This window comes from Microcebus murinus, chromosome 15, assembly GCF_040939455.1.
Source record: "Microcebus murinus isolate Inina chromosome 15, M.murinus_Inina_mat1.0, whole genome shotgun sequence".
Classification (NCBI taxonomy): Eukaryota; Metazoa; Chordata; class Mammalia; order Primates; family Cheirogaleidae; genus Microcebus; species Microcebus murinus.
The window spans coordinates 22,474,584-22,497,350 of NC_134118.1; positions in this window are offsets into that span (position 1 = coordinate 22,474,584).

Here is a 22,767-nt window from a genome sequence, read left to right on the forward strand (position 1 = left end):
TTCCCCGTTGGTCAACTGCATGCTGAGGGAGACAGGCCCCATAAGACGGTGAGCCCCTCTGCTGGAAGATCCTGCAACTAAAGGTAACTTGTGAAGAAGAGTTCCTCAATCCCTGAAACTACCAACCCCACTGGACTACACTTGATATAGTTTGGATGTTTGTCCCCTGCAAATCTCACGCTGAAATCTGATCTCTAGTGTTGAAAGTGGGGCTGAGTTGGGGGTCATGGGGGCAGATCCCTCATGAATGGCTTGATGCCCTCCCATGGTAATGAGTGAGTTCTCGCACTATTAGGTCAAGCAACGGCTGGTTACTTAAAGAGTGTAGCACCTTCCACCTCTCCCTCTTGCTTTCTCTCTCTCCATGTGAAACACCTGTTCCCCTTTCACCTTCCACCTTGATTGGCATCTCCTGAAGCCCTCACCAGAAGCAGATGCTGGCACAATGCTTCTTTGTGCAGTCTGCAGAACTGTGAGCCAAATAAACCTCTCTTTAAAATAAATTACCCGTCCTCAAGGATTCCTTTATAGCAGCACAAAATGGACTAATGTAACGCTATTTTTAAAATTCTATGTAATATTTGATTTCCTTGGTTTATAGGAATGCAATTCATTTTTATTGTTCTTGTATCCAAAAACTTTGCTAAATTAATTATTAATTCTAATGATTTATCTGAAAAGGAATTAGGATTTTCTATTCACATCCTATCATTCATAAATAATGATAGTTGTGTTTATTTTTTCTTTCTAACCCTTATAACTCTTATTTCTTTTTCTTGATTTATTACACTGGCTAAGTTCTCCAGTAAAATGTTGAATGGAAGTGGTGACAGTTGGCATCTTTCTTATACTCAATATCCGAGGAAAAGTTTTAAACAGGTTGCCATTAAGTATGATGCTTGTTGTAAGTCTATTTTAGGCACACTCCATTAGATTAAGGAAGTTTCCCTTTATTTGTACTTTACTAAGAGTTTTCAGTCATGAATAGATGCAAGCTTTAAGCATGTATTTTTCTGCATCTATTTAATTGACTGTATTCTTTTCTTCATTCATAATGTAGTGAGTTCCATTGCATTTATAATATTAAATGAATCTGTACTCCTGAAATAAAATAAGCTTAGTCTAATATATTATAATTTTTATTTTATTTTTATAGTATTTATTTTATTTTTAATTGACAAATATAAATGAATACATTATATATTTATGAGGTACAATGAAATGTTTTGATAAATGTTTACATTGTAGAATAATTATATCAAGGTAATGAACAAATCAATCACTTAACTTTTTTGTGGTGAAAACCTTTAAAACCTACTCTTCAGCAATTTTGAAATATACAATGCTTTTTTATTATAGTCAGCATTCTGTATAAAGGACCACAAAGCTTATTCTTCCTGCCCAACTGAAATTTTGTGCTTTTTGATCAACATCTCTCTTTTTCTTCATCTATCCCCCTCCTTCAGCTTCTGGTAACCACCATTCTACTCTCTACTTGTAGGAATTTGACTTTTTTTTTATTCCAGATATAAGTGAGGTCATGTAGTATTTGTCTTTCTGTTCCTGATGTATTTCACTTAGCATAATATCGTCCAAGTTCATCCATGTTGTTGCAAATTACAGAATTTCCTTCTTTTTTAAGGCTGAATAGTATTCCACTGTATATATATATACCACATTTTATTTATCCATTCACCCAATGATGGATATCTAGGCTATCTTCCATTTCTTAGCTATTGCGAAAAATGCTAAAACGAACATCGGACATCAGATACCTCTTTGGCATACTGATTTCAATTCCTTTAGATATATAACAAGAAATAGAATTCCTGTATCCTAATTCTATTTTTAGTTTTCTGAGAAATCTCCATACTGTTTTCATAATGGCTATATTAATTGAAATTCCTATCATCAGGGCACAAGGGTTTTCTTTTATGCACATCTCTCATCTATCGGATTATAGCCATCATAATAGGTGTGAGGTGATTCCTGATTTATTTTTCAAGGTGTCTTTTTTATGTCAGTACCATGTTATTTTGTTTTCTATAACTTTGTATTAAATTTTGAAGTCAGATAGTATGATTTCAGCTTTGTTCTTCTTGCTCAAGACTGCTTTGGCTATTCAGGGTCTTTGTGGTTTCATATGAATTTTAGATTTTTTTTCTATTTCTGTGAAAATTGACATTAGAATTTTGATAGGGATTGCATTGATTCAGATCACTTTGGATAATATGGACAGTTTAATAATATTAATTTTCTCAATCCATGAACATGGGATACCTTTCCATTTATTTGTGTCATCAACTATTTCTTTCATCAATGTTTTATAGTTTTCAGTATATAGATCTTTTTGCCTCCTTGGTTAAATTTACTTCTAAGTATTCTTATGCTATTGTGAATGAGATTAATTTCTTAATTTATTTTCAGATAGCCTGTTGTTAGTATACAAAAAGACTACTGATTTTTGTGCATTGATTTTGTATCCTGCAACTTTCTGAATTCATTTATCAGTTCTAACAGTTTTTTGGTGGAGTCTTTAGGGTTTTATATTATATATATATATATATATATATATATATATATATATACTCACACACACACACACATATATATGGTCATGTCATTAGCAAAGAAAATTTCACTTCTTCCTTTCCTATTGGATGATTTTTATTGCTTTTTCTTGTCTAATTGTCTGGCTAGGACTTCTAGCACTTTGTTAAGTTGAAAGCGTGAGAGTGGTCATCCTTACCTCATTCCTGATCTTAGAGGAAAAGTTTTCAGTTTTCACCACTGAGTATGATATCAGCTGTGGGATGTTCATATATGGTATTTACTGTGTTGAGGAAGTTTACCTTTAGAAATATCTTTGCCTTGGATAATTAGGATGATATAAATTTCCTCACAAAGAAGTTTCTTTATCTCCTCTTACCAGACTCCTAGGGGCACTGGCAAGCTGGGATCACCTTTATCCAATTCAAGAAGCTATGATTTTTCTTAGGCCACCTATGTGACTCTGAGTTTGTAAAACACAAAGGGCAAAAACTGCAAAGGCTTTTTGACCTCTGGTTTTTACTTAATCCTCAAGGCAGCTCATCAGTTTCCCAGTCCAAACAATAGAGATTTTACGCGTGACCTTCGTAAGCCGTAATCTACAACTTAGGTTGTATTATCCCCAAGAAACTATGAAAAGTATTTATCAGACTTCCAGTTGAGTCTTCTGGTTAAAAAAATATCTTCAAAGGTAAAAAAGAGGCTCAAATGTCCAGCTCACTTCTCTAACCTTCTGTTTTCTCCAAGATAATGCTTTGCTATCTCTCTACCTCTCTGTTAGTCCTTTTTAACAGATAATGTTTTACATTTTACCCAGCTTTTCTAATTGTTGTCCATGAAAGCATTGCTCTGATTTATCAGGTCTGTTCTAGCTAATATTATTTACCTTCACCAATTAAAAACAGCAAAGTTAAAATTAAGAAGTCACTTATATGTGCATATGTTTTAGACTTCTCAAACAAGTTCTACTTTTTCCCTTGCTAAACAATATTTAAGTTAAATAATAGGGCCATTTGAAGATATCTTTGAAATCAGTATAAAGAAATCAAATAGCAAAAGGTACTAAGATAAGGCCTTTGAAGTATCTCTTGTTTCTCAGACTAGATGGTAAATATTGCCTAAGTAAGAAAATGAAGCTTGGTGGTTCTGCATCCCAATGTTCCACTTATCCTTTTGATAAGAACATTTTATATGCTTGGTGTCTTAATATTTAAGCTGAATGATGGATAACTTAGGATCTTATATATCTTATTCTGTTTATATATTTAAAATATATGTGCTCTCTTATGAGCAACCAGTAAAGTTCATCTGACTATTCTCAGGAGTATAGACACAGAGTTGCTCAGCTGGTGACTTTAGTCTACCATCATAATAGGGTACACTATAACAGAGTGAGACCTTATCTCAAAAAAATGGTATTATAATGATAAATATATAAGTCATCTACAATCCTGGACATAAAAATTTACAAACAAGGTAATCTTTGTCCAACTAGTTTGTATCTTAGGACTAATAAAGTAAAAAATATTTAGTAGCAATAGCTGATATTAACACTGTACCAAACATCTCATATATACTATCTCAACGCTCACTATCAACCTTACAAAATAACCATCCTCCTCCTCAGATAAGGAAACCAAGGATCCAACATTCAAAGCCATGTCAAAATTCGAGCCAGGTCTGCGATGGAAACACTTCTGAATTCTGTGAAGTCATAAAGTTCCTCTTTTAGGATACAATCTTCTACTTCTTCTCAACTTTATTTCATTCATTAAAAATATATTCCATTCATGGATCATCTACTATGATTTGGCATATTTTAAGCACTGGGAAGCCTGCAATAAATAAGATAAACAAGGCTCTTGTGTTCATAAAGCTTACACAATAACATAGAAGAAAGACAATGTCAAGTAAACAAATAAGGTTTATTAGAGGTAAATGTAATGAAGAAAATAAAATGGAAATGAGAGCTGAGATAAGATCTCTCTAAAGAGGCAATTATTTTGTTTTGTTTTGTTTTGTTTTTTGAGACAGAGTCTCACTCTGTCACCCAGGTTTAAGTGCAGTGGCGTCATCATAGCTCACTGCAACCTCAAACTCCTGCCCTCTAGTGATCCTCCTGCCTCAGCCTCAGAGTAGTTGGGACTATGAGACTATGCCACCATGCCTAGCTATTTTTTGTAGAGATAGAATCTTACTATATTGTTCAGTCTGGTCTCAAACTCCTGGACTCAAATGATCCTTCCACCTTAGCCTCCCAAAGTGCGAGGATTACAGGCATGAGTCACCACTCCCAGCCTAAAGAGGCCATTTTTAAGCTGGGTCTAAAACAATATTATAGGACACAACCAAGCAAAGATTTAAGAGAAAAGTATTCCCAGCACAGGAGACAAGCAGTGCAAATGGCCTGAAGCAATGTATCTTCTACCTCAGGTATCAAATTCCTTCACATTTTCTCCCTCTTTTAAAAACTTGGGTAGAAATAATTAAAAAGACCTGACAGTGACACCTCTCACAGAGGTCCTTATAGTTTACCAGGATAAAATGATTTACTTATAAAGGTGAAAACTCCAGAAGTGAAATTCCTCCAGGTGAAGCATTCAAGAGATGGTCAGCACCTCTCTGCAGCTAAGAAGAAAATTCCACCAAAGATTATTGCCACCATCAGCTCAACCCTCGACTCCTCAAGATTCTCAGTGAAAGGCATATGTTGGTGCCAATTTTTCACGTTGAAGTAGGAACTGAAGAACTTGGTAAGACACAATATCTTTTCCCAACACAGGAAGTTCTCAATGCACCAATTTGCCATGCTCCAGTCTTTTGTGAGCTAGGTTTTTGAAACGGAAACTACATTTCTCTGTAGTGGCGATAATATATTTGGGAATTAGACCCCTAACCAAGTCTACAAAAGCCTGCCCAACTTAAAATGCTGATCTTCTGCAAATTAGCAATGGGAAACAGAATTCTGTCATATAACTGGGAAATAAATGGAAATAAATATTGAGTGAAAAGTAATTTTTTGTGAATGGCACTGCATAAAGAAAGTCACATTTAAGAAGGATGATTTAAAGGGAAGACTTTGCAGAGCGTTTTCTGGCAACTTTTAAAAATTCTAATGGATGATGGATTAAGTCGATTAGTTATATTTAATTTAACTTCATAAACTTTAGCTTTCCTTAGTCTTGGTATTGTTGCAGTACTGTTTTTCTTCTGATAAATAATTATCTGTGACTAGAGACCTGTCTTGGGGCTCATCTTAAGGTTGTGATGGTGTTAAGAATTCATGCAAGACAGCAGAGGTGAGAGAAATGAGGGAGGTCTAAGCCAGTGGTCCTCAAAGTTTGGCATCCATCAGAATCACCTGGGGGACTTGTTGAAACAGATCGCTGAGCCTCATGCCAGACTATCTGATCAATAAGTCTGGGATGAGGCAGAGAATTTGCATTTCTAACAAATTCCCAGGTAATGTTGATGCTACTAATCCAGGGATGACACTTTGAAAACCCCCGTTTTAAACACAAACAATTAAAGCCAGAAATAAAACTGAAATCTCGCAGCAGGCACCGCTCCCTGCTAGGTTACACATTGTCCTGATGCCTGGGGACACATGTTACTGACTGATTTCTAATTATTAGGTTATTAAGCATGGAATGTCCGACATCCTTAAGTTTGAGAGTTGACATCACTGACATTTCACTTTGACACTTCTTGTTTTATTTTTATCATGAAGTTACCTCCTCATTCTTTCAAATGCACGTTTTGGCTCATCTTTCAAATTTATTTTTAGAGAAATTTTTGTGAAACCATGGATAAGTCAAAAATTCGTGTTATTTTTTAATATGAGTTCTGTCATGGAACCAATGCAGCGCAGACAGCTTGAAACATCAACAAAGTTTTGGGGAAGAATGTGGCTAATGAACGCACAGTATATTGATGGTTTGAGAGGTTCCATTCTGGTGATTTTAATCTTGAAAATGAGCCACGTGAGTGATCTGAGACCAAGGTGGATAATGATGAAAGCTGTAGTGAAGCGAATCTATCTCAAACTATGTGTGAATTAGCTGCAAGGTTTGATATTACTATTCCAACAATACTGGACCATTTGAAACAAATGGGCAAAGTAAAGAAGCTGGATAGATGGATACTGCATGAATTAAAGGAGCATCAAAAGAGAAATCATCTTGAAGCTCGCCTTTCTTTACTGTCATGACATAAAAGCAGACCTTTTCTATACTATATTATTACATAAGATGAAAAATGGACTCTTTTGACAATCACAAGTGTTCCACACAAAGGCTGGGTAAAGATGAAGTGCCAAAACACAGGCCAAAAGCACACATTCATCCAAAAAAGCTAATGGTGTTTGTTTGGTGTTCCAATGCTAGTATTATCCACTTCAGCTTCATGAAATCTGGTCAATCAATTGCAGCAGATGTCTACTGCAACCAACTGGATGACAGGATGAGGTTGCTTGCAATTAAGCAGCCGAGATTGGTCAACAGAGACAGACCAATCCTCTTGCCAGACCACATGTCACAAAAAACAATTCTGCTCAAACTATACAGAAGCCACACTTGGAATATCTCTATCCTCTCCCATAGTTACCAGACCTTGCACCAACTGACTACCACTTCTTCCAGACGTTGAACCACTTCTTGCAAGGAAAAATATTCAGTTCTCAACAGGCTGTAGAAAATGCCTTTCATGATTTCATTGCCACTCACTCTCCAGGATTCTTCACTGCTGGCATAAACAAGCTACCATTAAGATGGCAAAACTGTGCTGCCGATGTAGGTGCATACTTTGATTAATTGTGCTGCTTCTTGTTTGAGATATAATAAACTAAACTTTTGATTCAAAATCAGACATTTCATATATTTTTTATTTCAGAATATTATGAGGGTACAAACATTTTGGTTACATATAATGCCTTTGCCTCACCCAAGCCAAGGCTACAAGTGTGCCCTTCCCCCATACAGTAAGCTTCTCCATATCCATTAGTTGTGACTGCACCCCCTACCCCACCCCCACCTGACCAGCACCCAATGAATATTACTTCTATACGAGCACCTTAGTGTTGATCAGTTAGTACCACTTTGATGGCGAGTACATGTGGTGCTTGTTTTTCCATTCTTGTGATACCTCACTTCAGAGGATGGGCTCAAGCTCTATCCAGGATAATATAAGAAGTACTAGTATACCATTGTTTTTTATAGTTGAGTAGTATGCCATGGTATGCATATACCACATTTTATTAATCCACTCATGTACTGATGGACACTTGGGTTGTTTCCACATCTTTGCAATTGTGAATTGTGCTGCCATACACAGTCGAGTGCTGATGTCTTTATTAAAAAATAAAGTATAAAAAATAATTTCTGGGACTATCTGAGGTAATGTTGGAAACTGATTTAGCCCTTTAAGACCACAAATACACCATTTGAGGGGTGTCATTTCATAGCTTACTCAGCACATATATTATATATTAATATATTCAGTGCTTACTAATTGTAAAATACTGCAATAAATAGGAGATGTCAGGGGAAAGAAAATGATTTAATCTAAAGGGAGACACAGTCAGATACCTAAATAACTAAAATAAAGTATCCCAAACATATCCAAAGAGCATTACAGCTAAAGGGCAATGAAAGTTTAAAGGTGGGAAGGCTACTTCTACCTGGAGAAACAAGTCAAGAAAAATGTGGTATTTGGGCATGACCTTGAAGAATAGATAAGACTAGGGGTTTGAGAAATTGGGGGTGGGGGGCAAGAGGAAAATGACAGATGGAAAATAAGTGTCCAGGAAGAGAGAAGCATGTGAAAAAGGAGTTGCTGCAGTGCAGATCACAGACGAATGGGCAGGGAGAGCCGGAGAGGTAGTCTAGCGCTGGATCACAGCATTCGCAAACAGCAGGCAAAAACCATTCGAAATTGACTAGGTCTCAGTGGCGTTCTGAATGTTTTGGACTATAGGAGTGATAATTTGTAGCTATATAGATTAGATTAACCAATTGGGCAGCAGAAAATTGGAATGTCCTGAGAAAGTTACTATAGTAGCCCAGGACTAAGGAAAGAAACCAGGGTGGGGCCACAAATGAGAAGAAGAGAGAGTGGTGATGATGTAAGAAAAACTCATCATTGCCGTGTGACATACTTGAGGTCAAGGATAAAAATGAAATACAAAGAAGACAAAGATGACTCTGATATTTTGAACCTTAGCCACTGGCCAAATCAGCATCTCTAACGGGAATGTAGAAAGTTCTAAGAAATATTCTAATCCTAAGAGAATTCATGTACTTTACAGGTATCACAAATTCTCACACCATGAGTAAGATGAAAACTATGTTAGCAAATCCCAACTTTGCCTAGCTCAATCACTCAGCCCCACTTACCTTGGACTGTAATCCCCGAAGTGAATGAGTATTAATCTCTTTACCACAATCAGCATATATACATGTGAGAGTGTAAATATAAAACTGAAGCAAAGTGTCAGGAAGCAGTACTTAACCTTACAATGTATAACCCACTCTGATACTTTCTACTCTTTTTTTTTTAAATACTCATTGCAACAAAATTGATTTCATGGCCCACAGATGGGTTGTATCCCAGAGTCCAAAAACACTGTCCTGAACTATAATATTCAGCAATTATGTAGGCAATCTAGAAAGAGGAAGAGATACTTTTATCAGATATAAGGGGGAAATATGTGGAAGCAACACATTCTTCTTAACCTCTAGGATATTTTAGCTTACTTCTCCACAAAAAAATGCACAATATCTATAAACCTCAAGCTTTAAAATAATGGACAATTACTCTAATGAAAAGAGTGCATTCTGTGTCTATTTTAGCAAGATGTTCAAAGTATTAGACACAGTTCATTCATGTGCCTTATGAAAATTTAGTACTGTATATTAAAACCCATATTTATAACCTAATAAATCGAGATGGAAGAGGCTAAGCATTCACATTTCAAAGGCAACCTTCACTCTATGAAAGGATTTTTCAATAGGTTTAAATCAAAATCATTCTCTTGATGCATTTAAGTCACTAGTAAAATTAGCTAACCTCTTGACAGAACCAGCTAAAGAGAAACTAGGTTATATACCACTGTCTATTTCTTTCCAATCTGAAGTAAAGATAGAGCGTTATAATAGAAAAAATGTTCAAAGGAAAGATGTCTCAATATGTAAAGCTATTATTTATGCACAACTTTTTGAAAGTACCTCTTGTCTGTCGAGATAAAGGAGGGACATGGCAGGCAGCAGTGACAGAGTATGCCTTGTCCCTCAATTACACCTGACCTGAGGGGCAAGTGTTGCCCATGGACAAGCTGGAGCTCACCAGGTTTTGTTAGCCATAATATATCACTTAATAAAACAGATCTCACATGTACCCTTCCCTGGAGGAAAAATGGAAAAGCACAAATGAATTGGCTTGACACAACCAACTCATATACTATTTATAAGAAAGAGAATAAAAAATTGGCCTAACATGGGCATTACTATGCATTGTACTGTGCAAGTACTCTCACAAAAGTCATCCTCTAAGAAGCCAACAGGTGAGTGTATTATCTCCCAGGTAGATAAACTGCAACTCCAAGAAGTTAAATAACTTTCCCAAAGCCAAATAGAAGTGCAGAGCTGAGATTTGCAGGTAAGGCTCCTGTCAAGCAAGTGACACCTGTTCTGTACCCTCAGAAGCAGCCATCCCAGGATGTCAACTTGCTACATGGTTTGCAAGTGTCGGGGTCACCTGACATGACTTACATGGGTGACATGACTCACATGGGCGATGGAGGGCACAATGCTTTACTCACATGGAGAGGAGATAGAGGAAGATCAGCTTCAATAGTGAGCCTCTATCCCAATGGCCAGTGGGTCTCACCCTGCAGCCAACACAGGGGGATGGTCTGCATGCATTCCTTTAGTGCTGCCACCAAGGACCCTGCTCCCTCCACACCAGGAGCAAAAAGGGCAGTAGAGTTGGTCAGCTGCCATATGACACAAATGCTTAAGCAGAACAGAGAAATACACATTGAGCCTGGAACAGGGAAAGAGATCAGCAAAGAGATACACCCAGAGAAGGCTGTGAGGGCTCTTTATTTCTGCAAGGCCCAGGGCCACTGTCATGCAGCCATGCTAGGGGCACAACCTGCACATGACTGCCTTTCCCAATACTTCCTAACTTGCTTCACTTCTCCCAATAAGAAATACAAGGAAACTTGCACAAGAGCAGGACAATCGGTCTCCAGTCTAGTCCTTTATGTAGCTTTATTCAAGAAGGTAATTGGCTTCAGAGTGTATATTTGAATATACAATATATGCAGTGGGATAGGCAATCAAGACTGTCAACAATAAATCTTCCCAGATGCTGGGCTATTGAGATTATTTTCTCTGCTTCTTCCACGCCCTAATCTGTCTACCTCCCTCCGCCTTTTGGTTTTCATTTCTTTCCATCAGTAGCCATGGTAACACCCAAAGATAAAACACAAGCAGGAGATTCTTGTGAGTCTCTCAAAACATGGAATCTTGCCAGCATTTTTCATCAGGATGATACTGTGCACCACACAAACAAAGCAGCACCCTTCTCATTCTTTCTCATTCATTTCCCACCCACTGAGTGGCAGCCAAAACCATTTGTGAAGCTTATGAGATGTCAGTCTGGTACATTTGTATTCATAAACTTGCAGATCAGTCTTTCAATGTTTCAAAAAATGCTTGAGCTGAAAACCACTGGATTCGTCTCATCACTTCCCATTAACCCTTACCTGAGAACTAGGCAGTAACCAGAAATGAGCTTTTCCATGAGATACTCTATTCATTGTTTATCTTAATCAGAGGTGACTATTTAAATTGTGATGCTCTCGCTGACTTCCAATATACACTGAATATTCAATGAAATTTCTCCCCAATGGGGCTCTTCTGAATTGCGCTACTAGATTGTGAGTACTGAGAGATATGAGAGTAGATTCAAAAAACAGGCTCGGTTCAATGTATTTTACCTAAAAACAATCCTGATTAGATTCTTGAATATCCAGGTTGACCCAGCCAGAATACCTAATTATTGATTGCACAGTTATAAATCATAGAAGATTACAAAACAGTGATCATTTGTCTGGAACACATTAAAACATGGAAGATGTGCAGAGATGAATACAGTGTGCATGGGCAAGATATATGTGTGAGGATATGTGTAAAAACAACATAGCCTATTTTTTAGCTTTATTATATTTTAAATTGCCTAATTGGCACTAATGATTATTATTTAAAGTTGTTCATTTTTTATTGCTTTCTCTCCAAAAGCATTAATGATTTTTTAATGGGCTATAATCCATAAACACAATTTACCTCATCAGGATGCAAAAATACACTGACTTTATATTTTCTTGACCTCCTCAATTTTAAAAATAGATGTTTTGTGCATGCCTATTCAATTACAGCCATCAGTTCTTTACATACAATATCTCTTTCAATCTTCCTATGTGCTATGGATTTTTAGTCCCATTTTATGATAGCAGAAATTCAGGCTCAGAGAGATTAAATAACTTACCTCAGGTCACACAGCTTACAGGTAGCAAAGCAGGAAGGGGATCCAGGCCTATGATTGATTGCTCCACACCACTTCCTTCCAACTCTGTGTCAATTACCCATAGCAATAGTCACCTGTCAACCTCACAAGCGTGTGAAGATATTCCACTGATAATGAGCACTCCTTCTAGCCACCATGTTGCCTATCCTTTGCATTTCTTCCAACAAGTCTTTACCTTCTTGTTTTCATAATCCATCAGCACCTTAGCACAGATTCCCTCCTAGCTCAGCCATTTCAGCCTTCTGCTCAGGCACACCCTGGATTCCTGCAAATCCACTTCCAGTTCTTCAAACTGTACCTATCTCAGAACTCATCAAGCCTGAGTAAGCCTTATACCTAGAGGTCATTAACTAGCCATGTAGAAAGCCAAGAGTACAAGTGGGTTGTTTGCACACAAAGCAATACTAATCAACCTTAGTTTAGTTCTCATTATTCCTTGGTGAGCCTTTAATACATCTCAGTTTGATTCCCTATCACGTTCCTCAAGCTCTATTCCAAACCTTTTGCCCTCAAACTCCTAGCCACAGTCCCTCACATCTTTATCTCAGCAAGGAGCTCACATTTCACTATACTGAAGAGATTGAAGCCTTTTAACACAAAACTCACAGCTTTCTCCCCTTCCATCTCTATCTTTTTTGTTCTATAGCTTCTATCTTAGGGGCAGAAAAACCCTTCATCTCAAAATCTATTCATCATGTATCACTTTTCAACAAATTAAATGACACTAAAAGGAAATAATCAGCCAGATTTAGAATGTGAGATATTCTACAACGTAAATGCCTCAATTTTCTCAACAAATAAATAGAATGAAGGGAAAGGGTTGTGGGGAATAATTGTTAGACAGTAAAAGAAACTTAAAATAACCAAAGGCAATGGATTCAAATAAACCATAGGTAGCCATTTGGAAATGACAGAGGAAAATTAAAATTAAAAATACACTTATGTTGGCTAGTAGATGATAGTGAGAAATTGATGTTAATTTTTTAGGTCTGCCAATAGCATTGTAGCTATAAAAACCAAGGTTCTTATTAGTATAGAGATGCATGCCAAATTTTTATGAGTGAAATGACACATGGCGTCTGGAATTTGTTCCAAATACTTTGGCAACTTTTTTTTTCAATGTGGGGAATAGATGACACAAGCTTTGGAAAATATTGATAATTGTCAAAACTGTGTGATGGGTAGCTGGGAAATCATGGATTCTGTCTATGCGTATGTATATTTGAAAATACCCATACTAAAAATTTTGAAAACAACAAAGCAATTAAAAATCATTACTTAAAAATCATCCAGGCCGGGCACTGTGGCTCACGCCTGTAATCCTAGCTCTTGGGAGGCCGAGGCGGGCGGATTGCTCAAGGTCAGGAGTTCAAAACCAGCCTGAGCAAGAGCGAGACCCCGTCTCTACTATAAATAGAAAGAAATTAATTGGCCAACTGATATATATATAAAAAAATTAGCCGGGCATGGTGGCGCATGCCTGTAGTCCCAGCTACCCAGGAGGCTGAGGCAGAAGGATCACTCGAGCCCAGGAGTTTGAGGTTGCTGTGAGCTAGGCTGACGCCACGGCACTCACTCTAGCCTGGGCAACAAAGCGAGACTCTGTCTCAAAAAAAAAAAAAAAAAATCATCCAGGAATATACAAGAGGTGCTATATCACCATTGTTTCTTAAAGCTGAGTAGTACTCCATGGTATACATATACCACATTTTATTAATCCACTCATGAATTGATGGGCACTTGGGTTGTTTCCATAGCTTTGCAATTGTGAATTGTGCTGCTATAAACATCTTGTATATTCCTGGATACAGCTGGAACCCATTCTACTAAGTATCTCAAGAATGGAAAAACCAGCACCACATGTACTCGCCAGCAAATTAGTATTAACGGATCAACACCTAAGTGGACATATAGGAGTAACATTTATCGGGTGTCAGGAGAGTGGGAGGGGGGAGGGGGAGAGGAGTATATACAACCACAATGAGTAAGATGTGCAACGTTTGGGGGATGGACATGCTTGAAGCTCTTACCTGAGGGGGGAGGGGGGCATGGGCAATATAAGTAGCCTTAACACTTGTACCCCATAATACGCTAAAATTAACAATTAAAAAAAAATCATTCTCCTTCTTTAACATCTTAAATCTTCCTCTGTTGGATTGTGCCTCTCCTACTGCCTTTGAACAAACTCTGGCACCTTCTGTCCTAAACTTCTCTAACCAGAACTGTTCCTGGAAGCTGTAATTATTTCATCTTTCCCCAAACCCTGAAATGTCAAGGAAGGAGTACAGATTGCTTCTGCTTTTCCAGAATAACATCCATTCCTCATCCCCCTGCTCCGCTCACCCCCAGCAATCTGGCTTCTGCTGTCATCACCACCTTGCCAGTTCCAAAAATTTCAGCTACTATGCTACTAACCCCTACATGAACAGGTCTGTTTCAGTGTGCTCTCTCTTTTTGCAGTCACTCCTCACTCCTCTTCAAAATGTCTTATTTACATTTGTTAACCCACATAATCATCCCAACAATCCAATGATGTAGGTATTATTATCCATATTTTAGGTAAGGGGAATATTGAGGCAGAGAAAAGTGAACTAACTTGTCCACAGTCACACAGCTAGTAACTGGTGGGGTTGGGAGGCTAGGCAGCTGATTCCTCTATTCACTCTCTTAACCACTGTAATGATTAATCTTAGGTGTCATCTTTACTAGATTTAGGAATATCTAGCCAGGGGTCCTCAAACTTTTAAAAAAGGGGGCCAGTTCACTGTCCCTCAGACCGTTGGAGGGCCGTGGGAGAGTGCGGCGCACATTCCACACACTGTGGGCCCAGGACGAGTCGGCTGCTAAGCAGGACAGGCAGCCGCGGCAAAAACACCTGGTGGGCCGAATAAATGTCCTCTTCTGGCCGCCTATGTCCTGGGGGCTGTAGTTTAAGGACCCTTGCTAGACACTGGCGAAGCAATACTTCTGGGTGTGTCCGTGAGGGTGTTTCCAAAGAAGACTGGCATGTGAGTCAGTGGGTAAGATGTACCACCATCAAAATGGGTGGGCACCGTCCAATCATCTGGGTGCTCAAATGAAACAAAAGAGGAAGAAAGAAATCAATTTCTTCCCTCTGCCCCAGACCTGAGACACTCTTCTTCACCTGCCCATGGATATCAGAACTCCAGGCTCTCCAGCCTTGGTACTCCAGGACTTACACCAGCAACCTCCCAGGTTCTCAGACCTTCAGTTTTTGAGAATTACACCATTGGCTCCCCTGATTCTGGTGCTTTTGAACTAGGACTGAGCCATGCTACCAGCATCCCAAAGTCCCCATCTTGTAGACAGCCTGCCATGGAACTTCTTATTCTCCACAATCAACACAAACCAATTCGTCTAGTAAATCTCCTCTTATCTATCTATCTATCTATCTATCTATCTATCTATCTATCTATCATCTATTTATTTCCTATTAGTCCCATCTCTCTGAATAACTCTAATTCAACACTCATGCCAAGTCTCCTCTTATTGGAGTCTAGTGTAAGACTGTCCCTATAGTTCCACAATCCCTTGTGTGGTGTCCAATACCACAGGAAGAAAGTATATTTGGGACTTTGGGGTTTTGTGACAATGTTCTGCTTGCCCAGAAGAATGACCTTTTTGCCACATTAATGAGGCATGACCAATAAAATCACTATGAAGTGAATTGTTTTATTTCAATAAATTTAGAGAGTACAAGTGGTTTTTGTTACATGAATAAATTTTATAGTGGTGAAGTCAGACTTTTAGTGCACGTGTCACTGGAATAGTGTACATTTTATCACATAGGTAATTTTTCATCCCTCACCTCCCTCCTACTCTCTTCCCTTCTGAGTCTCCAAAGTCCATTACACCATTCTGAATGACCATGAGTACCCGTCATTTAGCTCCTACTACATGCAGTATTTATTTTTCTGTTCCTGGAGATTTCACTTAGGATAATGGCCTCCAGTTCCATCCCAAGTTGCTGTGAAAGATATTATTTCATTCTTTTTTATGGCTGAGTAGTAGTGTGTGTGTGACACTACCATATATACAGACACTACCACATTTTCTTTATCCACTCATCAGTTGATGGACACTTAGGTTGACTCCATATCTTTGCAATTGTGAATTGCACTGCGATAAACATATGAATGCATGTATCTTTTTGATATAATAACTTCTATTCCTTTGAGTAGATACCCAGTGGATTCCTGGATCAAATGGTAGGTCTCCTTTTAGTTCTTTGAGGAATGTCCATGCTGTTTTCCATAGAAGTGGTACTAATTTACATTCCCACCAACAATGTATATGTGTTCCCTTTTCACTGCATCCATGCCAATATCTATTAATTTTTGACTTTTTAATAAAGGTCATTCTGACATGGGTAAGTTGTTATCTCATTGCCAATTTAATTTTCATTTCTCTGATTAGTGATATTGAGCATCTTTTCATATGTTTGTTGGCCATTTGTATATCTTCTTTTAAAAAATGGCTGTTCATGTAATTTACCCACTTTTTAATGGGGTTATTTATTTTCTTACTGATTTGTTTGAGTTCCTTGTAGATTTTTGATATTTGTCCTTTGCCAGATGTACAGTTTGTGAATATTTTCTTTCATTCTGTAGATTGTCTGTTTATTCTGTTGATTATTTCTTTTGTTGTGTGGAAACTTTTTAGTTTAGTTAAGTCTCATTGATTTATTTTTGTTTTTGTTGTATTTGCTTTTGGGATCTTAGTCACAAATTCTTTGCACAGGCTAATGTCTAGAAGAGTTTTTCCTAAGTTTTCTTCTAGAATTTTCATGTTATCAGGTCTAACAGTTAAGTCTTTAATTTATCTTGAGTTAATTTTTGTGTATGGTGAGAGACAGTTATCCAGTTTCATTCTTCTGCATATGGCTCTACAATTTTCCCAGCACCATTTATTGAAAAAAGCATCCTTTCCCTAGTGTATGTTGCTGTCTGCTTTGTCAAAGATCAGTTGGTTATAGGTATATGGTTTTATTTCTGGGTTCTTTATTCTGTCCTGTTGATCTATATGTCTATTTTTATAAAAGTACCAGGCTGTTTGGTTACTATAGCTTTGCACTACAATTTGAAGTTGGGTAATATGATGCCTCCAGATTTGTTCTTTTTGCTTAAGATTGCCTTGGCTATTCAGGCTCTTTTTTTATTCCCTATGAAATTGAGAATTGTTTTTTCTAATTCTGTGAAACATGACATTGATATTTTGATAGGAATCTATAAATCTATAATCACTGCATTGAATCTATAAATCACTTTGGGCAGTATGGACATTTTAACAATATTGATTATTTTGAAGCATGAGCATGGGATGTTCTTCCATTTATTTGTTGTGCTATCTATGCTTTCTTTTATAAGTGTTTGTAGTTCTTGTAGAGATTTTTCATCTCCGTAGTTAAATATATTCCTAGGTATTTTTTGCAACTATTATAAATAGTATTAAGTTATTGATTTGATTCTCAGCTTGACTGTTTTAATATATAGGAATACTACTGATTTGCATACATTAATTTTGTAACCTGAGATATTACTGAATTTATCAATTCTAGGAGTCTGTTGGAGGAGTCTTTAGGGTTTCCTAGATATAAGATCATATCATAAGCAAACAGGGATATCATTTTGCAACTGCAGCAAAATGATACAAACATGACTAGCTAAGAAACTAAACAGACAAAACAGCTAGTGAGTGGGCAAGTACTTTATTCTCTGATTAAAGCCAGTATAAATAATTTGTCTTAGAGCTATAGGACAGCTGAAGTATTTTATGTAATAATAATGTAGACAGAATAGATACTATGTTTGTAAATGTTGTAATTTAAAATGCAAATAGATCAATCATCATTTTCCTCTAACAATCTATTTTGCTTTTATTTTCAGTAGCTCCCCACAAGGATAAAGTCCAAATTCCTTCAGGTCACACAAAAAGCCTTTCAGAATCTGGCCCCTGCCTACCTGTCCAGCCTCAATATCACCACCACTTCCTGGTGTACTCTGTACTCTATTTGCAATTTCCCAATGTGTAATGTGGCTCAAGCCCCTAGATTTTTTGCACAGGCTGTTTCCTTGTCCTGGGTCAGCTTCATTTCCAGTATATACCTCTGGAACCATGCTGAATTATAGTCTCCTAGACCTCTCTGTCTTCTCTATCCTTTGGACACTCAAAACTCTTCCTTATACCTTTATACTTACATCATTCTACTGGGGTTACTTATATCCACATCAATCTATCTACCCTACTGGATTTTAAATTCTTGAAGGAAACTGTTATGAATTATTTGCTTTTGTTTCTCCATACAAAGTAGATACACAACTGCACACAGTATCTTGTTGATTTAATAAATAAATATGTTTCACCTGAGCATTTTCACTTGGCTCCAATTGGAAAACTCTGGGAATAGGATATTTTTGCCCTGTTTGTCTTATCTATCAAATCATTATTCATAAAGTTAGAGACTATAATAATGTCTCAAACTCCTGATCTCAAGAGATCCTCCTGCTTTAGCCTCCCAAATAGCTGACATTGCAGACAATTACAGATGCAAGCCACCATGCCCAGCTGATTTAAACAAGCTTATGTCAAGATCTACCTGATTCAAATCTGTCTACATTATCAATTGTAATGCCTTTTGCCAGTTTGAAAAAAAAATTGTCTGGTTTAGTAGATCCAGAAACTTTTTTTTTTTTTTTTTGCATATTAAGGGGGTACAAATTTTAAGGTTTCAATAAATGCCCTTTCCCCCTTCCCCCCACAAGTCTGAGTTTCCAGCATGACCATCCCCCAGATGGTACACATCTCACTCATTATGTATGTATATACACGCCCCCCTCGCCCCTGCCCAATACTCTATTACTGTAGTACCTATATGTCCACTTAGGTGCTGCTCAGTTAATACCAGTTTGCTGGTGAGTATATGTGGTGCTTGTTTTTCCATTCTTGGGAAACTTCACTTAATAGTATGGGTTCCGGCTCTAACCAGGAAAATATAAGATGTGCTATATCACCATTGTTTCTTAGAGCTGAATAGTACTCCATGATATACATATACCACATTTTATTAATCCATTCTTGGATTGATGGGCACTTGGGCTGTTTCCACAGCCTTGCAATTATGAATTGTGCTGCTATAAACATTCGAGTACAGGTGTCTTTTTTGTAGAGTGTCATTGGATCTTTTGCGTAGATGCCCAGTAATGGGATTGCTGGATCAAATGGTAGATTCACTTGTATCGCTTTAAGGTATCTCCATATTGCTTTCCACAGAGGTTGAACTAGTTTGCAGTCCCACCAGCAGTGTAGGAGTGTTCCTCTCTCTCTGCTTCCATGCCAGCATTTGTTATTTGGAGACTTTTTGAAAAAGGCCATTCTCACTGGAGTTAAGTGATATCTCATTGTGGTTTTGATTTGCATTTCCCTGATTATTAGAGATGTTGAGCATTTTTTTCATATGTTTGTTGGCCATTCTTCTGTCTTCTTTGGAAAAGTTTCTGTTCAAGTCTTTTGCCCACTTTTTAATGGGGTATTTGATTTTTTCTTCCTGATTTTCATGAGTTCTAAGTATATTCTAGTTATCAGCCCCTTATCGGATGCGTAGGATGCAAAAATTTTCTCCCATTCTGTAGGTTGTCTGTTTACTTTCATGACTGTTTCTTTGGCTGTGCAGAAGCTTTTTAGTTTGATCATGTCCCATTTATTTATTTTTGTTGCTGCTGTGATTGCCTTCGGGGACTTCTTCATAAACTCTTTGCCTAGGCCGATGTCTAGGAGAGTGTTTCCAACATTTTCCTCTAGAATTCTAATAGTTTCATACCTTAAGTTTAAGTTATCCAGCGTAAGTTGATTTTTGTGAGAGGTGAAAGGTGTGGGTCCTGCTTTATCCCTCTACGAGTGGCTATCCAGTTTTCCCAGCACCATTTATTGAAAAGGGATTCTTTTCCCCAGCGTATGTTTTTGTCTGCTTTGTCAAAGATGAGATGGCTATATGAGGATGGTTTTATATCAGGATTTTCACATCTGTTCTACTGGTCAATATTCCTATTTTTGTGCCAAAACAAGATTGTTTTAATTAATACAGCTTTGTAGTATAGTTTGATATCTGGCATATTAATACCACCCATTTTGTTTTTGTTGCCTAGAATTGCTTTCAATATTCGGCGTCTTCTTTGGTTCCATACGAAGTGTAAATTTTTTCTATATTTGTGAAGAATGCTGATGGGATTTTAATAAGTATTGCATTGAATCTGTAGATCAGTTTGGGTAGTATAGACATTTTAATGATGTTGAGTCTGCCGATCCACGAACATGGAATGGATTTCCATCTGTTTACATCATAGTTCTCCCTGTAGAGGTCTTTTACCTCCTTGGTTAAGTATATTCCTAGGTACTTTAATTTCTTTGTTGCCATTGTGAAGGGAATTGAGTCTTTGATTCGGTTCTCAATTAGATTGTTGTTGGCGTATATGAATGCCTCTGATTTCTGTGTATTGATTTTGTATCCTGAGACTTTACTAAATTCATTGATCAGTTCCAGGAGTTTCTTGGTTGAATCTTTGGGGTTTTCTAAATATAATATCATATCATCAGCAAATAGTGAAAGTTTGATCTCTTCTGCCCCTATTTGGATACCTTTAATTCCACTTTCCTGTCTGATTGCTGTAGCCAGGACTTCCAGCACTATGTTGAATAGAAGTGGAGATAGTAGGCAACCTTGTCTGGTTCCAGTTCTAAGTGGGAATGATTTCAATTTTTCCCCATTCAGTATGATGTTGGCTATGGGTCTGTCATATATAGCTTGTATCATTTTTAGGTGTGTCCCTTCTATGCCTATTTTCTTAAGTGTTCGTATCATGAAAGGGTGTTGAATTTTGTCAAAAGCTTTTTCTGCATCTATTGAAAGAATCGTGTGGTCTGTGTTTTTGCTTCTGTTTATGTGGTGAATTGCATTTATAGATTTACGTATGGTGAACCATCCCTGCATCCCTGGGATGAAGCCCACTTGGCCGTGATGGATTATTTTTTTGATAAGCGTCTAGATTCGGTTAGCTAAGATTTTGTTGAAAATTTTTGTATCTATATTCATTAGGGATATTGGTCTATAGTTTTCTTTTTTTGTTGTATCCTTTCCTGGTTTTCATATCAGAATAATGTTCGCTTCATAAAAGGTGTCGGGGAGGTTTCTGTTCTTCTCAATGTTGTGGAATAGTTTCTGCAAGATAGATACTAGTTCTTCTTTGTACGTGTGGTAAAATTCAGGTGTGAAACCATCTGGACTGGGACTTTTCTTTTTAGGGAGATTTTTAATTGCTGTTTCTATTTCAGCTCTTGAGTTTGGTCTGTTCAGGGAATCTATTTCTTCCTGGTTGAGCCTAGGGAGGTTGTGTGTTTCTAGAAATTTGTCCATTTCCTCCACATTTTCTAGTTTGTGTGCATAAAGATTTTTGTAGTACTCATAAATTATATCTTGTATCTCTTTGGAATCAGTTGTGATATCTCGTTTTTTGTTCCTGATGGAGCTTATTATAGATTTCTCTTTTCTGGTTTTCGTTAGCTTAGCCAGTGGTGTGTCAATTTTGTTTATTTTTTCAAAGAACCAGCTTTGTGTTTTACTAATCTCCTGAATAGCTTCCCTATTTTCAATTTCGTTTAGTTCTGATTTGATCTAGTTGATTTCACTTCTTCTGCTGGGTTTGGGGCTGGTCTGTTCTTCTTTTTCCAACTCATTGAGTAGTTTCGTTAGATTGTCTATTTGTGATCTTTTTGACTTTTGGTTATAGGCATTTATGGAGATAAACTTTCCTCTCAGAACTGCTTTAACTGTGTCCCAGAGGAGTTGATAACTTGTCTCTGCATTGTCATTTTCTTAATAGAATTTTTAAATTTCCATCTTGATTTCTTCATTAATGAAGTAATCATTTACTAGGAGGTTGTTTAATTTCCACATTTTTGTGTAGAAATGTGAGTTTCTGTTAGGGTTGATTTCTAGTTTTATTCCACTGTGATCTGAGAAGATACATGGTATGATTTCTATTTTTTTAAATTTCTTGAGGTTTACTTTGTGTCCTAGGATATAGTCAATCTTAGAGAATGTCCTGTGAGCTGATGAGAAGAACGTATATTCAGTGGATTTGGGGTAGATTGTTCTGTAAATGTCTGTCAGACCCAATTGTTCTAGAGTTTTATTTAAGTCCATTATTTCTTTATTAATTTTCTGTTTGGAGGATCTGTCTCGTGCTGTCAGTGGGGTGTTGAAATCTCCGGTGATTATGGTGTTGCTATTAATCCATTTGCTTAGCTCCAGTAAGGTTTGCTTTATGAATCTAGGTGCACCTAATTTGGGTGCATATATATTTAAAATTATTATCTCTTCTAGTTGAACTGTGCCCTTCACCATTATATAATGACCCTCTTTGTCTTTCACTACTTTTGTTGGTTTAAAAACTAAATCGTCTGAAATTAGAACTGCCATGCCAGCCTTCTTTTGGCTTCCACTTGCCTGGAATACTGATCTCCACCCCTTTACTTTTAGTATATGTATCCTTGCAGGTTAGATGTGTTTCCTGAAGACAGCATATACTTGGCTTGTATTTCCTTATCCATTCAGCC